This window comes from Odocoileus virginianus, chromosome 14 (genome assembly GCF_023699985.2).
Source record: "Odocoileus virginianus isolate 20LAN1187 ecotype Illinois chromosome 14, Ovbor_1.2, whole genome shotgun sequence".
NCBI classification, from domain to species: domain Eukaryota; kingdom Metazoa; phylum Chordata; class Mammalia; order Artiodactyla; family Cervidae; genus Odocoileus; species Odocoileus virginianus.
The window spans coordinates 25,555,766-25,580,564 of NC_069687.1; the positions used below are offsets into that span (position 1 = coordinate 25,555,766).

The 24,799-nt window shown below is 35.9% G+C and overlaps 1 pseudogene; it reads right to left on the minus strand.

The window, feature by feature from the left end:
* Nucleotides 1-24,799, minus strand: part of LOC139038213 (craniofacial development protein 2-like) — a 65,479-nt pseudogene that overhangs the window by 23,827 nt on the left and 16,853 nt on the right.

Consider the following 24,799-nt stretch of genomic DNA (forward strand, 5'->3'; position numbering starts at 1 on the left):
TCCTGCATAGTCTTAGAGATTAATATGATGATTGCAGTGAGTGAAATAGTGTCCTTATAAAAATATATCTCCATTTCCTAATCCTTGCATCTTCGAATGCAACTTCAATTTGAAAACTTATCTTTAAAATGTGATATAATTAAGGATCTCAAGATGAGATCATCCTCAATAATGCATATGGTCCTAAATTCAAAGAGAAACATCCATATAAGAGACAGACTGAGAAGAAATATAAGGAAAAATTCATGCGAAGATGAAGGCAGAAACTGGAGTTATACAGCCACGGGTAAAGGCTTGCCCGGGGCACCAAGCTGGAAGAGGCAAGGAATGATCCCTGCTAGACTTCTGAAGTATTACAGGCCTGAGAACATTTTGGCTTCAGACTTCTGACCTCAAAATGTCTTCCCATTTATGATGACTCTTTGCACACATATGTGTGACAAACTTTTTAATTTCTGTGCTTTTTAAAGGCTATTTCACAACAAAAATTTCTTAGGTAATAGAGAACAAAGCAACTGGATTAGATGAGAGAAGCTCATTATTCCCTTTAACATCTATCTACATTTTAAACAGAAGTGGCTATAGCACATAGGAGTATATTACAGACAATTCTAAAATTAATACAGTCCTATATATGGAGTAAATTAAAATTAGAATAACGGAGAACAGATGAAATATGTTTTTCTTTTTTCTGACATCTAATATGTTTAGATGAATTCTGAATCTCCAGAATCAGTTTGCAATAGCTATTTCCAGCAAGGTTTCCATATAAAAAGATGAGGGGAAATTGTTCTCAATAAGTTGCTGCTGCTGCTGCTGCTAAGTCACTTCAGTCGTGTCCGACCCTATGCGACCCCATAGATGACAGCCCACCAGGCTCCCCCATCCCTGGGATTCACCAGGCAAGAACACTGGAGTGGGTTGCCATTTCCTTCTCCAATGCATGAAAGTGAAAAGTGAAAGTGAAGTCGCTCAGTCTTGTCTGACTCCTAGTGACCCCATAGACGGCAGCCCACCAGGCTCCTCCATCCATGGGATTTTCCAGGCAAGAGTACTGGAGTGGGTTGCCATTGCCTTCTCCATCTCAATAAGTTAGTCCCTCAATAAAAATCTCCCAGCTTATTTTAACCCAAGCTGAGGTATCTAGTGTTGATAAGTTAACAGATTATAGTACTATCTTCTGATTATGTTAATACAAATTTTATTTGAAAAGTCAGGGCCAGAACTGAAATTTTTCATAAGGGTACATGCCTAGATGATTCTAAAAATAGCACCAATCCCCTTGTGGTACAGGAATTCCTTATTTCAATATAAATAAGAATAAACAGTTTTAACTTTGTAGTACAATCTTTTCTTTTTATGAATGCAGAAGCTAATGTTGATAAGAATATGAATAGGCATTTTTAGGAATAAGAACACCCCCAAAAATAAACAAATGTACTAATGATCAGATAAAAATTCAAATAAAGACATTGAGATTCCCCTTTACATCAAGGTAGACTGAAGAAAACATTTAGAAAACTGAATGATGTCATTTGGTGGGGAATTGAGTTTGGGTTATCTAGTGGATTGCTGGATTGTTGGTTGAAGCTAGACTGATGTGTAGCCATTTTGATTTATAATCTGGCACTACTTAAGTAAATTAAATATCTGTATAAAACAAAATCCAGATATTCCATACTTAGCTATTATAACCCAGAGACATATGCACACTGGTTTGGAAGGTGAAATATCTAAGGATGTTCATGCTAATATGTTGCCATTACTACTGTATGTGTATACTTTTGTGTTGGTAAAGAGTTAGTGTATCTATCTACCATGAGAGAGGTATAGATGGATGTTATCTTAATCAGTTCAGTTCAGTTCAGTTGCTCAGTGGTGTCTGACTCTGTGAATGCCATGCAGCAATTAGAAGCAATGATTTAAATGTAAAATAGCAGCATGAATTATTTGGAAATAATAATAACTATTGAAATGAAACTAAGAAACATAGTAAAACACATAACAGAGATGTGAAGAGGAACTAAAGAGCCTCTTAAGAAAGTGAAAGAGGAGAGTGAAAAGGCTGACTTAAAACTCAACATTCAGAAAGCTAAGATCATGGCATCCAATCCCATCACTTCATGGAAAATAGATGGTAGTACAGTGTAAATAGTGATAGGCTTTATTTTCTTGGGCTCCAAAATCACCACAGATGGTGACTGCAGCCATGAAATTAAAAGATGCTTGCTCCTTGGAAGAAATGGTATGACAAAACTAGACAGCATATTAAAAACAAAGACACTACTTTGCTGACAAAGGTCCATCTAGTCAAAGCTATGGTTTTTCCAGTAGTCATGTATGGATGTGAGAGTTGGACCATAAAGAAAGCTGAGCACTGAATAATTGATGCTTTTGATCTGGGGTGTTAGAGGAGACTCTCGAGTCCCTTGGACTGCAAGGAGAACCAACCAGCCAATCCTAAAGGAAATCAGTCCTGAGTATCCATTTGGAAGGAATGATGCTAAAGCTGAAGCTCCAATACTTTGGCCACCTGATGTGAAGAACTGACTCATTTGAAAAGGCCCTGATGCTTGGAAAGATTGAAGGCAGGAGGAGGAGGGGATGACAGAGGATGAGATGGTTGGATGGCATCACTGACTTGATAGACATGGGTTTGAGCAAACTCTTGGAGTTGGTGATGGACAGGGAAGCCAGGCATGCTGAGTCCATGGGGTCATAGAGTTGGAAATGACTGAGAGACTGAATTGAACTGAATCGAAGAATATACATATACAAAAAAGCAATAAACAATGTCAGGAGAAAATACAGCAAAAAGATGAACTTTAAATACATTAGAATAAGTACCTGTGGGAAGGAGTTAATGAGTTAATAAATGAGAACAGAGAAGATAGTTTAGATAAAATGCAGAGAGATAGATGAGAGAAGGGCCTTTATGAACCATAGATAATTGTGTGCCCAGAGCTACCAGTTATGATTATGATCATCGACACCCCACGTCTAAGGTTAAAGAAAGATTTAACTGACCAGTCAGTAAGAGAATCCTTAAGTATCCTTCAGAATTGGGTGAAGAAAACTGGTAAACCAAGAAGCATCTGGGAACAGATGACCTCCACCCTGGGAAAGAAAAAAAATAGACTACATGTAGAATATTCATGAGTTTGAGACCATATGAAACCCGTATATGAGGGGTTTGATGTTCCATAGAATCTTTAACTTTATTTCTCCAATATGTGTCATGAAATTCTACACTTCTCTTGCATTATTTGATTTTTATGACTAACATATGACAAATTGTAACGTGATGATGATGACAGTAACTTTTAGTTTTATATGAATCATGAATATATATCCATTTTATTCTGTAATATGAGGAAAAGTCTTCTGAATTAACATGCATTTTTTTAGATATCCAAAGGCATTTTTAGAACAGGAAATATTTATGCTTTATAGAAAGACAAATGATTTGACTGAAGGAAGTTTTCTCCTCATTATGTGTCTTTCTGCACTAGGACTTCAAGCTCCTCAAGAACACAGATCTCTTCCCATTTATTACAGCAGTTTTAATTCTTGTTACTGTGGTAGTTTATATTTTACACTATCAATTTTTTAAATTTATTAGGTAAATTATTTAATTCAGAAGATATTAGTAGATATGGGGTTAGATATTTGAATTAGATTTAATAGTATGTCTTACAATGTAATAATTGCTCCATAAATGAGTAATTCTAATCCTAGGTATACACCCAAGATAAATGAAAATATATATCCACAAAAATTCATGTACATAAAAGTTTATAGAAGCATTATTTATAATAGCCAAGCTATAAACACAAGGCATATATCCATCAACTAATGAATAGATAAACAATATGTGATGTAGCTACATTCAGTGGAATATTATTCAGTCATAAAAGAAAACATAGTTTTGATATTGGTGCAGTAAGGATGAAATTGACAACGTTGTGTCAAATGAAAGGAACCAGACATAAGGTGTCACATATTATATAATACCATTTATGTGAAATGTCCACACTAGACAAATCTGTAGAGACAGAAGTAGGTTGATGTTTGTCAGGGGTTTAAGGGAACAAATGGGAGTTATTGGGAGTGACTTAAAATGGGTAGGATGTTTTAATGGTTCATACCTATTTTTTCTGTGGTAAGCAAAATATCTTAGAATTAGACAGTGATGATGAATGTAGAACCCTGTGAATATACTTTTTGTTGTTGTTTATTCGCTCAGTCATATTTGACCCTTTTGGGACTAGAAAACATTGAATTACTGTTTACAAAAGATGAACTTTATTATTTTTATATAAATTTGTTTATTTTAATTGGAGGCTAATTACTTTACAATATTGTAATGGTTTTGCCATACATTGAGATGAATTCACCATGGGTGTACATTTAGAGAGATGGTAATGATAACCCTATATGTGATATGGAAAAAGAGACACAGATGTACAGAACAGTCTTTTGGACTCTGTGGGAGAGGACGAGGGTGGGATGCTTTGGGAGAATGGCATTGAAATATGTATATCATCATATGTGAAACGAATCCCCAGTCCAGGTTTGATGCATTAGACAGGGTGGGAGGGGGGTTAAGGATGAACTTTATTGTATATGAAGTATATTTCAATAAAATTTATTTTTAACAATTTTATGTGCACTTTTGAAATTTCCTTGAAATTATCTTATTTCTTTCCTATTCCACCAATTAGTACATGTTATTTTTGCACATAATAAATTATATGTTCAAAAATATGTGAATAAAGTATCTCTAGCAGAGGAGATTTGTTATAAAATCTCTAGGACCTTTGTGTATACTTTTCAGTAAAGACTATGATTTTTATACCTCTGTAAACCCTTGATATTTCTTCTTCCCCTTCCAGTCTTCATGATCATCACCGATCAGTGATCTTCATCATCATCATTAGCTATGATGTCAGCTACAGCGCTGAGCCATTGCAATTTTTTTAATTGACATATAGTTGCTTAACAATGTTGTGTTAATTTCTATTGTATAGCAAAGTGACTCAGTTATACACATCCATATTCTTTTTTATATTCTTTTCCATTATGGTTTATCCTAAGAGACTGGATATAGTTCCCTGTGCCATAGAGTTGAACCTTGTTTTCATCCATTCTAAATGTAATAGTTTGCATCTACTAACTCCAAACTCCCAGTCCATACCTCTCCATCCTCTTCCCTCTTGACAAACACAAGTCTGGTCTGTTCTCTATGTTTTTGAGTCTGTTTCTGTTTGGTAGATAGGTTCATTTTTGCCATGTTTTAGATCTCAAATGTAAGTGATATGGTATTTGTCTTTCTCTTTCTGACTTAGTATGGTACTCTCTATTTGAATTCATGTTGCTGCAAATGACATTATTTCATTCTTTTTATGTCTGAAGAATATTCCATTGTACCACATCTCCTTTAGCCACTCATCTGTTGATGGACATTTAGGGTGTTTCCATGTCTTGGCTATTGTTAATAGTGCTGTTATGAACATAGGGGTGCATGTATCTTTTTAAATTATAGTTTTGTCTTGATATACACCCAGTAGTGGGATTGCTGGATCATATGAGCCATTGAAAATTTTTATGGAATTTTATGACACTCTGCATAGGAATTTTTGAATTTGTTCCAGAGAAAATTTACTTGATTTAGGTTGTCCTATTAGTTGAACATTTTAAATTAGAAAATGAGGCTTTGAGTGTTTAAGTAAGTCACCCATGATCAGATAGATAGTAGAGAAGCCAACACTTAAATCTAGGAAAATGTGATACCAAGAAAAGAATTCTGTCAATATTTAATTTAAAAGTTTATCTTTTTATTTAAATGCATTTTTTATTCTTCAGAAGCATAATATTGGGTATCTTGCTAGATTATCTCTTGCTTCTTGATTAGTCAATATATTTTCAGAAACCATTATCAGTAAAAAATTCTATTCTTTTTACAAATATTGGATTGATTGCTTAAACAGCATGTCTTCAACAGCTAAACCAATTTAAAACCACCAATCTAATATAAGTTAAAATCATAGGCAAGTATCTCTGAGTTACAGAAACAAATGATGACTATTCTTTCTGGTTTTAATCAGCAGTGTCAGTGACAGTGTTAAAAATGCAACTGCTAATTCAGTAAAAGGTTATCACAGATACCTTGCAGGCAGCAAACAAGAGAAAAAGCAATTAAAGATTACTAAAAATAGTTTTCAGGAGATTTCTCTAATTCATTTCAGGAGAAAAATAAATGTACTTAATGCTGCTTTTGTCTTATTTTAGAAACAATTTATTATAGAGGGAAGAATTTTTTAAAAAATCAAGGCAGTATGTGGTCTCCTCACAAATAACAAGTCAATTTTTCCTAAGTTCTTTTGGAATGTAGGATAACTTTCTTTTTCAAGGGAATATCCAATAAGGACTTATTTCTAAAATATGAAATACAGACATATGAGTTCCCAAATTACTGAATTCGGTGATTTCCCTGGTAGCAAAAAAAAAAAAAAAAAAGCAGTATTATCTTCTCAACTCAGATGAATTTTGCTCAAATACACAGCAGGCTGGGCAACTTGGAGAGCTGCTATAGCTCAGATTTTAAAAACAATTAGATGTTTATATGTATGGGACTCAGTTGCCATATCACCTGTACATGACTAAGCATTTCGGCTTCCTGTTTAAAAACCATATATACAGTTCAGTTCAGTTCAGTCGCTTAGTCATGTCCAACTCTTTGTGACCCCATGAGGTGCAGCACGCCAGGCCTCCCTGTCCAACATCAACTCCCAGACCCCACTCAGACTCATGTGTGTTGAGTCGGTGATGCCATCCAGCCATCTCATCCTCTGTTGTCCCCTGTCCCTCCTGCCCTCAATCTTTCCCAGCATCAGGGTCTTTTCAAATGCGTTAGCTCTTCACATCAGGTGGCCATAGTATTGAAGCTTCAGCTTCAACATAAGACCTTCCAATGAATACCCAGGACTGATCTCCTTTAGGATGGACTGGTAGGATCTGCTTGCAGTCCAAGGGACTCTCAAGAGTCTTCTCCAACACCACAGTTCAAAAGCATCAATTCTTCAGCACTCAGCTTTCTTTATAGTCCAACTCTCACATCCATATAGGACTACTGGAAAATCCATAGACTTAACTAGACAGACCTTTGTTGGCAAAATAATGTCTCTGCTTTTTAATATGCTGTCTAGGTTAGTCATCACTTTCCTTCCAAGGAGTAAGCATCTTTTAATTTCATGGTTGCAATCATCCTCTGCAGTAATTTTGGAGCCCCCCAAAATAAAGTGTCTCACTGTTTCCCCTGTTTCCCATCTATTTGTCATGAAGTGATGGGACCAGATGCCATGATAGTAGTTTTCTGAATTTTGAGCTTTAAGCCAACTTTTTCACTCTCCTCTTTCACTTGCATCAAGAGGCTTTTTAGTTCCTCCTCACTTTCTGCCATAAAGGTGGTGTCATCTGCACATCTGAGATTGTTGATATTTCTCCCGGCAGTCTTGATCCAGCTTGTGCTTCATCCAGCCCAGAATTTCTTATGATGTATTCTGCATATAAGTTAAATAAGCAGGGTGACAATATACAGTCTTGACATACTCTTTTTCCTATTTGGAACCAGTCTGTTGTTCCATGTCCAGTTCTAACAGTTCCTTCCTGACCTGCATACAGTTTTTTCAAGAGGCAGGTCAGGTGGTCTGGTATTACCATCTCTTTCAGAATTTTCCACAGTTTGTTGTGATCCACACAGTCAAAGGCTTTGGCATAGTCAATAAAGCAGAAGTAAATGTTTTTCAGGAACTCTCTTGCTTTCTCGATGATCCAGCGGATGTTTGCAATTTGATCTCTGGTTCCTTTGCCTTTTCTAAAACCAGCTTGAACATCTGGCAGTTCACGGTTCACGTATTGCTGAAGCCTGGCTTGGGGAATTTTGAGCATGACTTTACTAGCGTGTGAGATGAGTGCAGTTGTGCGGTAGTTTGAGCATTCTTTGCTGCCGTTGTCTGGTAGTTTGAGCATCCTGGAATGCGAAGTCAAGTGGGCCTTAGCAAGCATCACTACAAACAAAACTAGGGGAGGTGATGGAATTCCAGTTGAGCTGTTTCAAATCCTAAAAAATGATGCTGTGAAAGTGCTGCACTCAATATGCCAGCAAATTTGGAAAACTCATTAGTGGCCACAGGACTGGAAAAGGTCAGTTTTCATATATACAACTAGATTTCATTTCGTTGATCCACCCTATTCTTATATTATTGCAAAGTGGTTTTTGGCATGTCTGTACATTCTTATGTAGACATCTTTCAAGTTATTTCCACAGATCAAACTCCTAAAATAGGCATTGTAGAACTGTTCACTCAAATAACATATTTTAAGGCTTTTATTAAAACTCACTAAGTTGTCTTAAAACATCCATACTGTTTCGCATTCTGTTCTACAAGGTGTTAGAATTCATGTTCCATCACAATATTGCTAAAATTTGGTGCTAGTTTTGGTCAATTTGATAATCAGCAAATATCTTTTATGAGCATCTTCACAGATAATCATTTGGATTCTACAAGACTACACGTTTATTAATGTTTCTTGAACTTCTGTAGCTTCTTCTTTGAATGTGTATGTGAATTGCTCTTACAATTTCATTAATAGATTGATAGTTCATTGTTTCTTTTTGTTTGGTTTTTGATACCATACTGTAGTTGAAATGTGTATGTGAATTGCTCTTACAATTTCATTAATAGATTGATAGTTCATTGTTTCTTTTTGTTTGGTTTTTGATAGCATACTGTAGTTGAAATGCATATGCTCTAGCATTAGAGAGTTATCAGTTCAAATCCCAGCTCAGCTAGTTAATAGGTGGTTTTGAGTGTGATAACACATGCCACTTTCATAATAACTAAGATTGTTAGGTACAGAATAAGAATACTAATAAGAATCACTTAAGACATTATATTCAGGTAGCTGTGAATGTCTCTTACACTATAAAAGCAAATTGTACATGCAAATATATTTGCCTTAATTCATAAACAAGGAAGCCTATTTATGTTTATATTTAGCATTGGAAAATGGAAATTTCTTTGGAATATGTTAGGATAGCGATGTCTAATCTGTAAGTATTGAATCACTGTGTTGTAGTCTTTAAACTATTATAATATTGCAAGTCAACTTTACTTCAATAACATAAACTTAGAAAAACAATAATGAAGCATTTTAAATAACACTTCTCACTTACAAGTGCCCTTAAAATGAAGTGAAACATCTAAAGAGAGAAGAATTAGAATCAAATATGATGCAGCAGTTCCAAAGATGCTTTCTAAAACTGGGCATGAGAAGAAATGCCCAGAGGGGCATTAGAGATATGTGACTGCAAGTGTGGTGAATACGTTCTTTAGGATTCAAAGAACCTTGGAATCAATCAGAAATTCTAACCATTGCATAAATATTAGTCTTATAATGGGCTGTGGCAGTCAAACAATCTATTCAGTGTGCTGTAGAAAGTAGATAAGGATAAAGAGCTTGAAATAAGACTACAGTTTACAGAGAACAGTTTTGATCCTTTAGAGATCCTCATAATTCAACACAGAAGTCGGCAGAGACCTGCCCTTGTATGACAGGAACTATTGAGCTAGCAGACAATTAGATTACAGATTTTTTAAAAGAAACTTTGTTTAAAATGTTACCTCTTCTTTCCTTTACATGTTGTTTTATTTTCCACATTCAAAGCTAATATAAATATTCTGTTACATTTATTTTCAAAATATCTGTATTTTTAGTCAATTATGTAAAATGTTTGATTTATCTGGGATTTTTTTATCATAAGGAGGGGGAAAGTAAACTATAGATGATAACCCTGTGGAAAATGAATTTAAAAAGAACTCTTCAAGAAAGATACTTTCTTGGGGGTGCCTTCTAATACCAATGGGAGGTGAATCAATATAAATAGAGGATGATTAGGAATCGGATCAAACAGATATGGCCTTGTCCTGGATGGCCTGTGATAGTTTGGAGAAAGAGGGGAGTGTCGTATCAAGAATATTGTTCACAGTAGATTCCTGTTTCTGATCTCGCTTACCTCATTTTAGACAAGACAATGTGCTCTGTTCATCCAGGCACTGAAATCACATCTCCCATTAAGGTATCAAATAGAACAGTTAGAAAAAGCTGACATTTCAGTGTCAAATCTTTTCCTCTCATTGTGTTTCCCATCTCAACCAATGAATACTTTATGTTTACTTCCCTGTGTTTTTTCATGTTCTACATTTAACACATTGACAATTACTATTGAATGTATCTTCAAAATATACCAAAATTTGAGCATTTCTCACTACCTCCATAGTTCCCACCTTACCCAGGCTACTGTAATAATAATAAGGCCTCTTAGGCCTTTCAGTTCAGTTCAGTTCAGTTCAGTTCAGTCGCTCAGTCATGTCCGACTTTGCGACCCCATGGACTGCAACAGGCCACACCTCCCTGTCCATCACCAATTCACGGAGTTTACCCACACCCATGTCTGTCGAGTTAGTGATGCCATCCAACCATCTCATCCTCTGTCATCCCCTTCTTTTCCTGCCTTCAACGTTTCCCAACATCAAGGTCTTTTCAAATGAGTCAGCTCATGCATCAGGTGGCCAAAGCATTGGAGTTTCAGCTTCAACATCAGTCCTTCCAATGAACACCCAGGACTGATCTCCTTTAGGATGGACTGGTTGGATCTCCTTGCAGTCCAAGGGACTCTCAAGAGTCTTCTCCAACTCCACAGTTTAAAAGCATCAAATCTTCGGTGCTCAGCTTTCTTTATAGTCCAACTCTCACATCCATACATGACCACTGGAAAAATCATAGCCTTTACTAGATGGACCTTTGTTGGCAAAGTAATGTCTCTGCTCTTTAATATGCTGTCTAGATTGATCATAACTTTCCTTCCAAGGAGTAAGCGTCTTTTAATTTCATGGCTGCAGTCACCATCTGCAGTGATTTTGAAGCCCAAAAATATAAAGTCTGTCACTGTTTCCATTGTTCCCATCTATTTGCCATAAAGTAATGGAAATCAATGCCATGATCTTAGTTTTCTGAATGTTGAGTTTTAAGCCAACATTTTCTTTTTTATTATTATTTTTATTTTAAATTAATTTAATTGAAGGCTAATTATTTTTTAATATTGTAGTGGCTTTTGCCATACATTGACATGAATCCGCCATGGGTGTACATGTGTTCCCCATCCTGAACCCCCCTCCGTCCTCCCTCCCCATCCCATCCCTCAAGGTCATCCCAGTGCACCAGCCCTGAGCACCCTGTCTCAGGCATCGAACCTGGGCTGGCAATCTGTTTCACATATGATAATATACATGTTTCAATGCCATTCTTTCAAATCATCTCACTCTCTCTTTCTCCCACAGAGTCCAAAAGACTATTTTTTACATCTATGTCTCTTTGGTTGTCTTACATCATTGCCATCTTTCTAAATTCCATATATATATGTTAGTATACTGTGTTGGTCTTTATCTTTCTGGCTTACTTCACTCTGTATAATAGGCTCCAGTTTCATCCACCTCATTAGAACTGATTCAAATGCATTCTTTTTAATGGCTGAGTATTACTCCATTGTGTATATGTACCACAGCTTTCTTATCCATTCGTCTGCTGATGGGCATCTAGGTTGCTTCCATGTCCTGGCTATTATAAACAGTGCTGCGATGAACATTGTGGTACATGTGTCTCTTTCAATTCTGGTTTCCTCAGTGTGTGTGCCCAGCAGTGGGATTGCTGGGTCATATGGCAGTTCTATTTACAGTTTTTTAAGGAATCTCCACACTGTTCTCCATAGTTAAGCCAATATTTTCACTCTTCTCTTTCACTTTCATCAAGAGGTTCTTCAGTTCTTCTTCACTTTCTACCATAAGGGTGGTGTCATCTGCATATCTGAGGTTATTGGTATTTCTCCCGGCAATCTTGACTGCAGCTGTGCTTCATCCAGCCCAGAGTTTCTCATGATGTGCTCTGCATATAAGTTAAATAAACAGGGTTACAATATACAGACTTGATGTCCTTCTCCACAGTTTATTGTGATCCACACCATCAAAGGCTTTGGCATAGTCAATAAAGCAGAAGTAGATGTTTTTCTATAACTCTCTTGCTTTTTTGATGATCCAACGGATGTTGGCAATTTGATATCTTGTTCCTCTGCCTTTTCTAAAGCCAGCTTGAACATATGGAATTTCACAGTTTGTGTACTGTTGAAGCCTGGCATGGAGAATTTTGAGCATTGCTTTACTAGTGTATGAGATGACTGCAATTGTGCGGTAGTTTGAGCATTTTTTGGTGTTGCCTTTTTTGGATTGGAATGAAAATTGACCTTTTCCAGTCCTGTGGCCACTGCTGAGTTTTCCAAATTTGCTGGCATATTGAGTGCAGCACTTTCACAACATCATGTTTTAGGATTTGAAATAGCTCAACTGGAATTCCATCACCTCCACTAGCTTTGTTTGTAGTGATGCTTCCTAAGGCCCACTTGACTTCACATTCCAGGTTGTCTGACTCTAGGTGAGCCTATAGGCTTAGGCCTTTACCTCATTCAGCACAAACAATTAGAGTGATTTATTTCAAAATGTAAAATACAGAATGGCATCCCCCAGCTCCACCCATCCCATGACTTCCTGTTTCATAGAGAATCAAATCTTATTTTTTAAACAACCTAGGATTCCCTGTAGGCTCTGACCCATAGTAGCCTCAGTTTTCATCTTTGATTCTAATACCACTATTTTCTCTCTTGCTCACTAGAAGCCAGTTGTGCTGGGCACTATGACTTTTCCAATATCACCAGGTATGTTCCAACCTTATGGACTTACTATTACTAACCCCTGTGCTTAGAAAGCTCTTTCCTCAAAGACCTACATAATTAGACCCCTTTCTAAGATTTTGTACAAATGTTGCCTTCTAGGTGAAGCCATCTCTTCTATACTATTTAAAACTGAATGCCCATTTCTAGACTATAGACTCCCCACTCTTCCCACTTGCTTCTTTTTGTTTTGCAATAATTTTAACTAAGGCATTTATGTCTGAATTGTGTGTCTGGTTCTAAAAGAATAGAAATTGCAAGAAGGCAAGAATTTTTTTTTTCCTATTTTGTTCTGTGCTACATTTCTATTGCCTAGAATATTATTTAATTTTAAATTGAGCTCATCAAGTATTTGTCAAATAAAAATATAATAACAGTTAACATTTGCATAGTTTTTAATGTATGCTATATCTTGTTATAAGTACTTCATATATATTAGCTTATTTAAAATTAATGAGTATATTTTAAAACAGTGAATCAATGAATAAATATTTTGTGCATTTTAAGCTCTATCTGATTATATGGTCTGAGTATCTGAAGTCATCTATTATCCTTTGTGTTATAAATATAAATGAGACTTTGTTTCATGAATGCACATATATATCATTTTAACCATTAGTCCTGACACAGTATTTTGTACAACAGTGGTGGGAATGTTTTGTTTCAGTATAAAAATGTATTTCAATCTAAATGAATGGAATGAATAACATTGAAACACATTTTCTTCTTTGATAATATAGATAACAAGAATAAACATAGTTTACATTCTTGTTACATGTTCATCATGATGCTTACCAGAAATACATAAAAATGAAGCAGTCACTATATGAACCATCAAAGGTCACCTTGGATGAGGGAATTGGAGAGAGTTGTAATCCATCTTAAAGTTTATGGCAGTACATGCCACAGACTATTAACAGTTATAAGTCATTGCCAGAGTAAGTAATGTGGCCATATCTGACCTCAGGTGGTTGGGGAAGTGTCATCCTGTCATGTGCCCAAAGGGACAAGAATCATACTACTTGTGGGTCAGTGCTTATGCTACCTACAAAGTATATTTTCAAAATTGAGTGAACTAACCTATTTATATTAAAAAAATGAATTCAGAGCCATGTCATTATTTTTACATTATTTTTTCTGATTAGTAGTATTTATTGTGAAATGAGATTTTTATCACATTTCACTACATCAATTAAACATATTGGTTGTTTCTAAATAAGAGTGTTTAATAAACAAACCACTACATCAATAGTAAATACATTTCAAAGATTATATCTTGCTGTTTTTAAGGTAATACAAAATAAGTACAAGGCTAGGGGCTTTAAGACAGGATCTTTTATATTAGCAAGGCTAAATGTTGGATATTAAATATTATATAGAGTAAATGAAAATGTACAAAGAGGATAATCCAATTGTGTCATATTTATTAAATTTTGGTATCATGTTTTACAATATTAGTTCATAGAGTTTATGAAGTAACCACTATTAAATAATTTTGCTTAAATATTTTAAAATATTATACTTGGTTTTAAGTTTTATATGGTATCAAAAATAATAATAACTGTTTTCAGGAGCATTGCTTTTCTGAATTATAATTATAAGAAAGGCAACAGAGTTATTATATTTCTATAGAAAACTTCCTCTTATGTGTAGTTGAAATAATATTACAGAAGTTCAATTTTTGACATATTTTGATGTACAGTGGTAGAGTATATACAATTTTTCTGCCGTGATTTTTCTTTATGTATTACAAATACCATCATGTTGATTAATAAGTAATTTTAAGGAGAAAATATATGGCATCTGATGAAAACCTGCTTAAACAAATCATTGGTCTATACCTTAAAATCATATACAAGGATGTTTTATTAGTCATTTTAAAAAAAGAATGAAAAAATTATGTGAGAATACATGGAAAAATCTCTTATGGAATGTTTTCAAATCAATCTAGGAATAATATAGGGATGACAATTTAATCTGGTAAGTCACAATGTATTTGCATATTTATTGTAATTATTTTAGCTTTTTTAACAAATCCATTTAATTTTCTTCTGTTTGAGAAAGTATGTATGCTAAGTGTTGGTGAATTTTTGATCCAACAAATTTAATTTTGTGTAAATATATAACTCAATGTGTTTATTCATCTGTTTAATATTTACTCTGCAGTCTTTTTATGCAAAAATAGAAAAATGAAAGAAATAGGCCTTGTTTTATGAAGCATTGAGGATGATAAATAAAAGAAATATTAATAATTTATGATATAAACTGTATTCCATGCTAAAGAGAAACTCAGAACACTGCACCAGAATAGGCTAAATGTGAGATGTTGAGACAGAGGCAGCACCTGCATTAGACTGTTGGGGATCAGGGGATGACAGAGAAGCGACTGATAAAATGAGGTTTAAGGAATTGTAGGAGAACATTATAAGAGGAGAGAAGTATGTACAAATCAGTGAGCTATAAGAAAGCATTATTTTAATTTCTAGGGTAAAGAGCTGAACCAATTCAAATAAGAAAGTATGGAGAATCGTTACCTGAAGATCCCGTTGTTGCATGAATATTAGTCACCTTTGGTGGCACCTGCTCAACTCAAAAGGACACTCCCAACTCTGAGGACTGTCTTTCTGGGGTACATATCTAGGTTCTCCAATAGCTGGGTTTATACAGTGTATTACTGGTCCGTGACTCATTTGAGAGAACCAGAGGGCTTCCCAGGTGGCGCTAATGGTTAAAAGAACCCACCTGCCACTGCAGGAGATGTAAGAGACTTGGGTTCCGTCCCTGGGTTGGGACAATCTCGTGGAGGGCATGCAACCCACTCCAGTATTCTTGCCTGGAGAATCCCATGGTCAGAGAAGCCCTGCAGTTTGAAGTGACTTAGCACACATGAGGTGTTTAGCATATCCAAACTAAGATGTTCACATTTTCTCATTACTAGAAATTTGAAGTGGAAAATTATGTTAATCTCTAAGATCTTTCTTCTTGCTTATATTAATTCAGAAGGGGGAAAAAAGCTGCACTATGAAAGAGCATATAATGGTCAATAAAGAAAGGAAAAGAAGAGATGATAAGTATTGAAGACTTTAGGGTACCTAGTCACTATCTCTTCCTCAGGTCCACTGCATATTGGACTGCTTTGTTTTATATAGTTTATTCTAAATGTAACCTAAAAGTTGTAGCAAAGCACATTACTTTTTTCACACACACACACACACACACACACACACACACACACAAATACACAAAGCTGTGGGATATTTTGAGATCTGTGTTTAAATTAAGGAAAAGTCTTACTTTCTCTCAAAAATGAATATCCAGGTCTGGAGAAAGTAGTATTCATTATTTTCAATTATGTCTACAAATTAATACAGAGTTAAGCACTCTGTATTCAGCCACCATGAAAGATTTATGATTTTTCCCCAAGAGTTAATTTTATTTAATTCAAAGATCTGACCTTTCTTAATTTATTCCCTGCTTTTCATTTTCTGAAACATTAATTTAAAAAGTTAAACCACATTTAAACTATTGAGAGATAAAATAAATTACATGTGTAAGATAGAGTAGAAGGAAAAAATAAAATGTAACAGCCAAAAAAATGTGGATTTTTTCAACAGTACTTAGTATCAGAATTTAGGAAAGAATGACCTGATTTTTTTTAAAACAATGATGTATAGGAAAAAATGATGTAATCTATACATGTGTCTCCAATATTTTTTAATTCAATACAACATAGGTAATTATGAAACACAATAAAAAGTAACCATACACTATGATGTCTATATTACATATCTTGAACTAAAAACTCTGGATATAAACCAAAGGAAACAATCAAACAAACAAAATAAAAACACAAAATTCAAAACAGTGATAGAAAATGATGAAACTCTCCATGGAATTAACCTTTTTTTTTTTTTTAAGTACTTATGTCACAATTTTAATATATTTCAGTATCTTACATGGCCAATTTTCCAAGTAAGTCGTTTATGTCATTAATGTCATTATTGTACAGAATAAAGCAATAGCATCTTAGTTTCCTCTGCCTGGGATTTGTGGATACTAATTTATGAGTCCAATATTCTCCTTTCTACAAAATAACTCATTAACCCAAGGTGTTCAGGCCAAATCAGTTTCTCTTAGGTTAGAAACCATAAGTCATTGGAGTTCAGTTTTCTATTTCAGATAAGAATTTTGAATTTCACCTTTAGTCATAGTGAAATTCTTTCCATTTTTCAAATATTCTACATGTCCCTCACTACAAGACCTTCCATGGATATCTCCCAGCTTCGCTTTAGAGAAAGCCTTACTCTCTGCTCATCAATGATGTATTTCTGTCCTAGAGATTTTGTGCACCATTTCTTTAAGTCTTTTTCTAACTCAGCTTCTTTGGATGATCCCATCCAGTTACTTAGCTATACAGGTGTATGATGATAAAGTCAATGCTATAGAGTCAGCTATCTTACAAAATGCAGTCCATGGCATCATAGTGCAAATGGTCACAGAAACGTTTCCCAGGTAGCTCAAATTGAACACCCCAGAATATCATGTTTTCCTCATAAATCTATTTTTCTCTTTGTTTTTCTTATCCTGATTTGTTAGGGCTTCCCCGGTGGCTCAGACAGTAGAGAATCTGCCTGCAATGCAGGAAACCTGGGTTCAATCCCTGTCTTGGGAAGATACCCTGGAGAAGGGAATGGCACCTCACTCCAATATTCTTGCTTGGTGAATTCCATAGACAAAGGAGTCTGGAAGGCTACAGCCCATGGTATCACAGAGTTGGACATGACTGAACGACTAACACTTTCATTTTAATACTGAGTTATATCACAGTGAACATTAACATCTTTAGATTGTCCCTCTGTATTTTCCCTTTCACTTCCAACTAATTATCATGCTCTACTAATTTGTTTTTTTCTACTTAAATATGTCCACTTCTTTTCATATCTACCATCTATGCCTTCTATAACCATTTCTAACTATATAACCAGTTTCTAAAATAAGCAACATTTCAAATAAGTGACTTTTCAGAGATATAAATTCTTAAAAGACTTAAATTTTAAAAATATTATAAAATTAATTTAAAAGATATAAGTAATATTTTACACTAATAATCCTGTTAGCAGAAAAGTAAATTTATAAATGCTCTATCATGAAAATCTTGAATAGAGAAGAAAAAGTAAAATATATTTTGTTAGTATGCAAGTCACTTGCATAGGAAAAGAAAACAAGGCATTTTTTGTAGAAATATGTTGTAAATATTAACTCCATTGAGACAAACTTGGGTATTATAAGAAGAAAATACTAATAAAAAGTAAAACTAATGGAATAAGAGAGAATTATGTAATAATAAAAAGTAAAGGGGTTAGCATTCATTGATCTGCTTAATGGCTTTACCTGCTTTCCTTGAAGTCAAGCAATTTCTTCTATACAAATTTAATGCTTTTTTGAGGCAATTAGAAACAAACAAACAAAAAAATACACTCAGATATTTAAGCACCTTTTGCATCTTTCTCTAACCAGATAATAATGTTAATTCCCTTCTGTTAATATCTACATCTAACATATATGGAATCTTGTCTTTTCCTAGACTACATAGTCTTTTAATTCAACATAAGTTAACCTTTTGACTTAATAATGTATATTTCATAGTTTCAGTTCAGTTCAGTCGCTCAGAAATGCCCGACTCTTTACAACCCCATCGACTGTACTGCACCAGGCCTCCCTGTCCATTGCCAACTCTTGGAGCCTAATCAAACTCATGTCCATTGCATCGGTGATGCCATCCAATCATCTCATCATTTGTCATCCCCTTCTCCTCCCACCTTCAGTCTTTCTCAGCATCAGGGTCTTTTCAAATGAGTTGGTTCTTCGCATCATGTGGTCAATATTGGAGTTTCAGCTTCAGCATTAATTAGTTCTTCCAATGAATATTCAGGACTGATTTCCTTTAGAATTGGCTGATTGGATCTCCTTGAAGTCCAGGGGACTCAAGAGTCTTCTCCAACTCCACAGTTCAAAAGCATCAATTCTTTGGCACTCAGCTTTCATAATAGTCCAACTCTCACATCGATACATGACTACTGGAAAAACCATAGCTTTGACTAGATGGACATTTGTTGGCAAAATAATATCTCTGCTTTTTAATATGCTGTCTAGGTTGGTCATAGCTTTTCTACCAAGGAGCAAACGTCTTTTCATTTCATGGCTGCAGTCACAATCTGCAGTGATTTTGGAACCCCACAAAATAAAGTTTCTCACTGTTTCCATTGTATCCTTGTTTATTTGTCATGAAGTGATGAGACTGGATATCATGATTTTAGTTTTCTGAATGTTCAGTTTTAAGCCAAGTTTTTCACTCTCCTCTTTCACTTTCACCAAGAGGCTCTTTAGTTCTTCTTTGCTTTCTGCCATAAGGGTGGTGTCATATGCATATCTGAGGTTATTGATATTTCTCCTGGCAATCTTGATTCCAGCTTGTGTTTCATCCAGTCCAGCATTTCTCATGAGGTACTCTGCATGTAAGTTAAATAAGCAGGGTGACAATATACAGCCTTGATGTACTCCTTTCCCAATTTGGAAACAGTCTGTTGTTTCATATCCAGTTCTAACTGTTGCTTTTTGACCTGCTTACACATTTCTCAGGAGGCAGGTAAGGAGGTCTGGTATTCCCATCTCTTTCAGAATTTTCCACACTTTGTTGTGCTCCACACAGTCAAAGGTTTAGGCGTAGTCAATAAAGCAAAAGTAGATGTTTCTGTGAAACTCTCTTGTCTTTTTGATGATCCAACAGATGTTGGCAATTTGAAATCTGATTCCTTTGCCTTTTCTAAATCCAGATTGAACATCTGGAAGTTCATGGTTCTTGTATTGTTGAAGCCTGGCTTGGAGAATATTGAGCATTACTTTGCTAGTGTGTGAGATGAGTGCAACTGTGCAGTAGTCTGAGCATTCTTTTTTCATTGCCTTTCTTAAGGATTGGAATGAAAACTGACATTTTCCAGTCCTCTTGTCACTGCTGAGTTTTCCAAATTTGCTGGCATATTGAGTGCAGCACTTTCACAGCATCATGTTTTAGGATTTGAAATAGCTCAACTGGAATTCCATCACCTTTGTTCATAGTGATGCTTCTGATGTCCTGCTTCACTTTGCATTCTAGGTTGTGTGGCTCTAGATGAATGATCACACCATCATGGTTACCTGTGTCATGAAGATCTTTTTTGTACAGTTCTTCTGTGTATTCTTGCCACCTCTTCTTAATATCTTCTGCTTTTGTTAGGTTCCTACAATTTCTGTCCTTTATTGTGCCCATCTTTGCATGAGAAGTTCCTTTGGTATCTCTTATTTTCTTGAAGAGGTCTCTAGTCTTTCCCATTCTATTGTTTTCCTCTAGTTCTTTCCATTGATCACTGAGGAAGGCTTTCTTATCTTTCCTCACTATTCTTTGGAGCTCTGCATTCAAATGGGTCTATCTTTCCTTTTCTCCTTTGCCTGTAGCTTCTTTTCTTTTAACAGCTATTTGTAGGCTTCATCAGACAACCATTTTTCTGTTTTGCAGTTCTTTTTCTTGGGGGTGGTCTTGATCACTGCCTCCTGTATAATGTCATGAACCTCCATCCATAGTTCTTCAGGCACTCTGTCTATCAGATCTAATTCCTTGAATCTATTTGTCCCTTCCACTGTATAGTCATAAGGGATTTGATTTAGGTCATACCTGAATGGTCTAGTGGTTTTCCCTACTTTCTTCAATTTAAGTCTTAATTTTGCAATGAGTTCCTGATCTGAGTCATAGTCAGCTCCCAGTCTTATTTTTGCTGACTGTATAGAGCTTCTCCATCTTTGGCTGCAAAGAATATAATCAATCTGATTTCAATATTGACCATCTGGTGATGTCCATGTGTAGAGTCTTCTCTTGTGTTGTTCGAAGTGGGTGTTTGCTTGACCAGTGCGTAGTCTTGGTTAAACTCTGTTAGACTTTGACCTGCTTCATTCTGTACTCCAAGGCCAAACTTGCCTGTTACTCCAGATATTTCTTGACTTCTTACTTTTGCATTCCAGTTCCCTGTAATGAAAAGAACATCTTTTTTGGTGTTAGATGCACTCAGTGCCCCTGACCCTGCAGCAGGCCACTACTGACCCACGCCTCTGCCAGCGACTCCTGGATACTCACAGGCAAATCTGGGTTAGTCTCTTGTGGGGTCACTGCTCCTTTCTCCTGGGGGCACACAAGTTTTTATTTATGCCCTCCAAGTCTGTTTCCCTAGTCCTGTGGAAGTTCTGATGGCTCTTGGTGGGGTTAATGCAACCTCCTCCAAGAGAGCTTATGTCACACCCAGGTCTGCTGCACCCAAAGCCCTTGCCCCTGTGGCAGGCCACTGCTGACCTGTACTTCCATAGGAGACCCTCAAACAGAGTTCTGGCTCAGTCTCTGTGGGGTCTCTGGGTCCTGGTGTGCACAAGGTTTGTTTGAGCCCTCTGAGCGTCTCTTGAGTGTATGCGGTTTGATTCTAAATGCAATTTTGCCCCTACCATCTTGCTGGGGCTTCTCCTTTGCTCTTTGATGTGGGGTATCTATTTTTGGTGGGATCCAACATTCCCTGTTGTTTGAGAATTGTCTGCAGGATGATAGAGTAGAAGGACATGTGCTCATTTTCTCCTGTAATAACTCCAGAATTACTACTCGCTGCTGAACAACCATTAACAGGAGAATGTGTACATATATATGTATGTATGTATATATATGTCTTTTCTGATTCTTTCCCCTTATTTTTTAATTGGAATAAGTTGATTTACAATGTTGTGTTAGTTTCAGATGTACAAAAAGTGAATCAGTTATATGTATACATATAGCCACTTTTTTCTTTTTTTTAAGATTTTTTCTCCAAATAGGTCATTACAGAGTACTGAGTAGAGTTCCCTATGCTATATCCAGTAGATCCTTGTTGGGTATCTATTTTATATGCAGTAGTGTGTATATGTTAATCCCTAAAACCTTCTAATTCATCCCTCCCCACCCTTTCCCCTTTGGTAACCTTAAGTTTGTTTTCATTGTCTATGAGCTTATTTTTGTTTTGTAAATAAACTCATTTATGCATTTTTTTTTTTAGATTCCAGATTTAAATGTTATCACAGTATATCATTCTTTATCCATTCTTTATCACCTCTTCTTTTCCAATCAGTTCTGTTCAGTTCAGTCGTTCATTCATGTCCAACTCCTTGCAACCACATACGGACTGCATCACACCAGGCTTCCCTGTCCATCACTAATGCTCGGAGCATACTCAAACTCATGTCCATTGAGTTGGCAACACCATCCAACCATCTCATCCTCTGTCGTCCCCTTCTCCTCCCACCTTCAATCTTTCCCATTCATCTATTGATAAATATTTAAGTTGCTTTTGTGTCTCAGCCATTGTAAATAGTGCTACTATGAACATTGGGATGCATGTATCTTTTTTAATTAACATTTAAATGACCTAGAGTACAATTGTTGGATCATACGGTAGGTCTATTTTTAGTGATTTTCCCTTGTTGCTTTTACTATTCTCTTTAATTTTTGTTATTTTGATTGCAATGTGTCTTGATGTATTTCTCTGTGGGTTAATCCTGAAGGGTATTCTGTGCTTTTTGGACTTGGGTGACTGTTTCCTTTCCCAGCTTAGGGAAGTTTTCAAATATTATCTCTTCAGATATTTTATTAGCCCCTTTCTCTATATCTTCTCCCTGTGACCCTTATAATATGAATATTAGTGTGTTCAATGTTATCCCAGAGATCTCTTAAACGGTCCACAATTTTTTTTCATCCTTTTTTCTGTTTAGTGCAATGATTTCCACTACTCTTTGTCCCTGCCCAGTTTGTTGTTTAGCCTGAGGCCTCCCTGCACTGAAATCCCTGGTGGCTGAGATGGTGAAGAATCTGCCCACAATTCAGGAGGTCCAATTCAATCCTTGGGTCAGAAAGATCCCCTGGAGAAGTGAACAGCAACCCACTCCAGTGTTCTTGCCTGGAGAATCCCATGGGCAGAGGAGCCTGGTGGGCTACAGTCCATGGAAGTCGGACATGACTAAGCATCTAACACAACAAACTCCTAGCACTAGCACCTACTGGCTGTTAGATGGGGCCGAGTCTTTGTGCCAAGATGTCAGCTTCCTGGAGAGCTCCCTCACATGTCTAACACCAGTGTCTTTTTCCCCAGGGTGAGCGACAGTTGCCCCCACCCCTTCAGGCGACTTTCCCAGACCACAGCAGGTAGCCCAGGATTCCATCAGATTAACCACTTTTGCCATTGGTCCCTGAACATATGAGATTTTGTGTGAGCCTTTAGTAGCGAAGTCTCTATTTCCTGCAGTTCTGTGGAGCTCCTGAAATCCCATGGAGCTCCTGAAATCAAACTCCACAGGCCTGCAAAGTCAAATGCTCTGGGTGCTCTTCTTCCCAGTGATGGACCCCTGCACCAGGGGCCTGATGCAGGGCTTAGAATTCTCAGTCCTGTCTGAGAAACTCTGTAATGTAATTATTCTCAGTTTGTGTGTTGCCCACCTAGAGGGTATGGAATTTGGTTTTTTCTATCTGCCCTTCCTACCCATGTTGCTGTGGTTCCTTCTTTATGTCTTTATTTGTAGAGGATCTTTTCTGGTAAGTTCCAGCCTTTTTCATCAATGGTGGTTCTGCAGATAGTTGTGATTTTAATAGCTTATGCGAGGAGGGGAGCTTAGGATTTATCTACTCCACCACCTTGGCCACTCAGGATTAGGAATGCATTACTAACAGAGTGCAATATGGGTCAATTTCAAAATAATTATGTTGGCTACAAGAAGCTGGGCAAAAAACAGTACATGCTGTAAGCTCCTAATTATATCAGTTTTCAAAATTCTAAAGTTACAAATGGGAAAGATTAAAAGAGGATACTAGGAAATATCTGAGCATGGTAGTCATGCTGATTGTCATCATTGTAGTTATAGTTTTGCAAGTATACACCTATATGATCAAAGTGAACACAAAATATACCAACTCATTTATATGTTAATCCTATTTCAACAAATATGGTAACATAAAAGTGTCTGTACTGTTGACATTCAATATTGAGCTTTTATTAATAAATGGTGATTTTTTAAAAGATGTTTTATTGTTTTATAACTAAATGTTATGATTTTGCCAGTTCTTTGTAAGAAATATTTGTTTTACCATGTTGTAGTCTTTATTTTCTATTGGAGGACAGTGAACATTAAAATATAAATATCCATGTTTATAAAATACAGATACCTTTCAGAGAGATCTATATAAACCTATGGCTCACTAATTCTTTATTAGTAAAATCAACAAATATATTTTTTTATCAAGTAGAGAAAAATTAAAGGCTTATTTCAATTGAAGATTATGACTAATTATGTGGAAATAATATGGTTTAGAAAGCTGTTAAAGAAGAAAGAAAAATAGGGTAAAGTGGGAGGAGAAAAAGTTATGATTGTAATAGTAAACAATGAATGAAAGTAAGAGCTAGATTCACAAATGCAAATACAAATACATGCATATACACAAACATAAGTATATACAGCCTCAGAAAAAAGAAATATATAGAATCTGACAGACGCACAATGCCTCATCAGTGTATGCAAATAAGAAAATAATAGAAAGAGGTTTGAACCTTCCTTTGGTACCCATTAGGATTTTAGAGCTAAACATTTTTAAAAGCCAGGTTTTGTTATCACAACTGCAGGCGTGTGGATTATAACTGTAATTATTTTCCCCGTGAGCCACAAATATTTTCCTCTCCTTATGTCTCTATTGTTTGGCAAACAGCAAGTTTGCATTTGACTTAAATTTTAGGAGATTTAACATCTAATCGCCAGACAGAGAAAAAGATTATGTTTTAAACCATTAACACTTTCAGATTTTCCCCTATATAGCACTGCTTTGAGTCCTATTTTTCAGTTTTATACAGAAATATTAAAAAAAATAAAAAT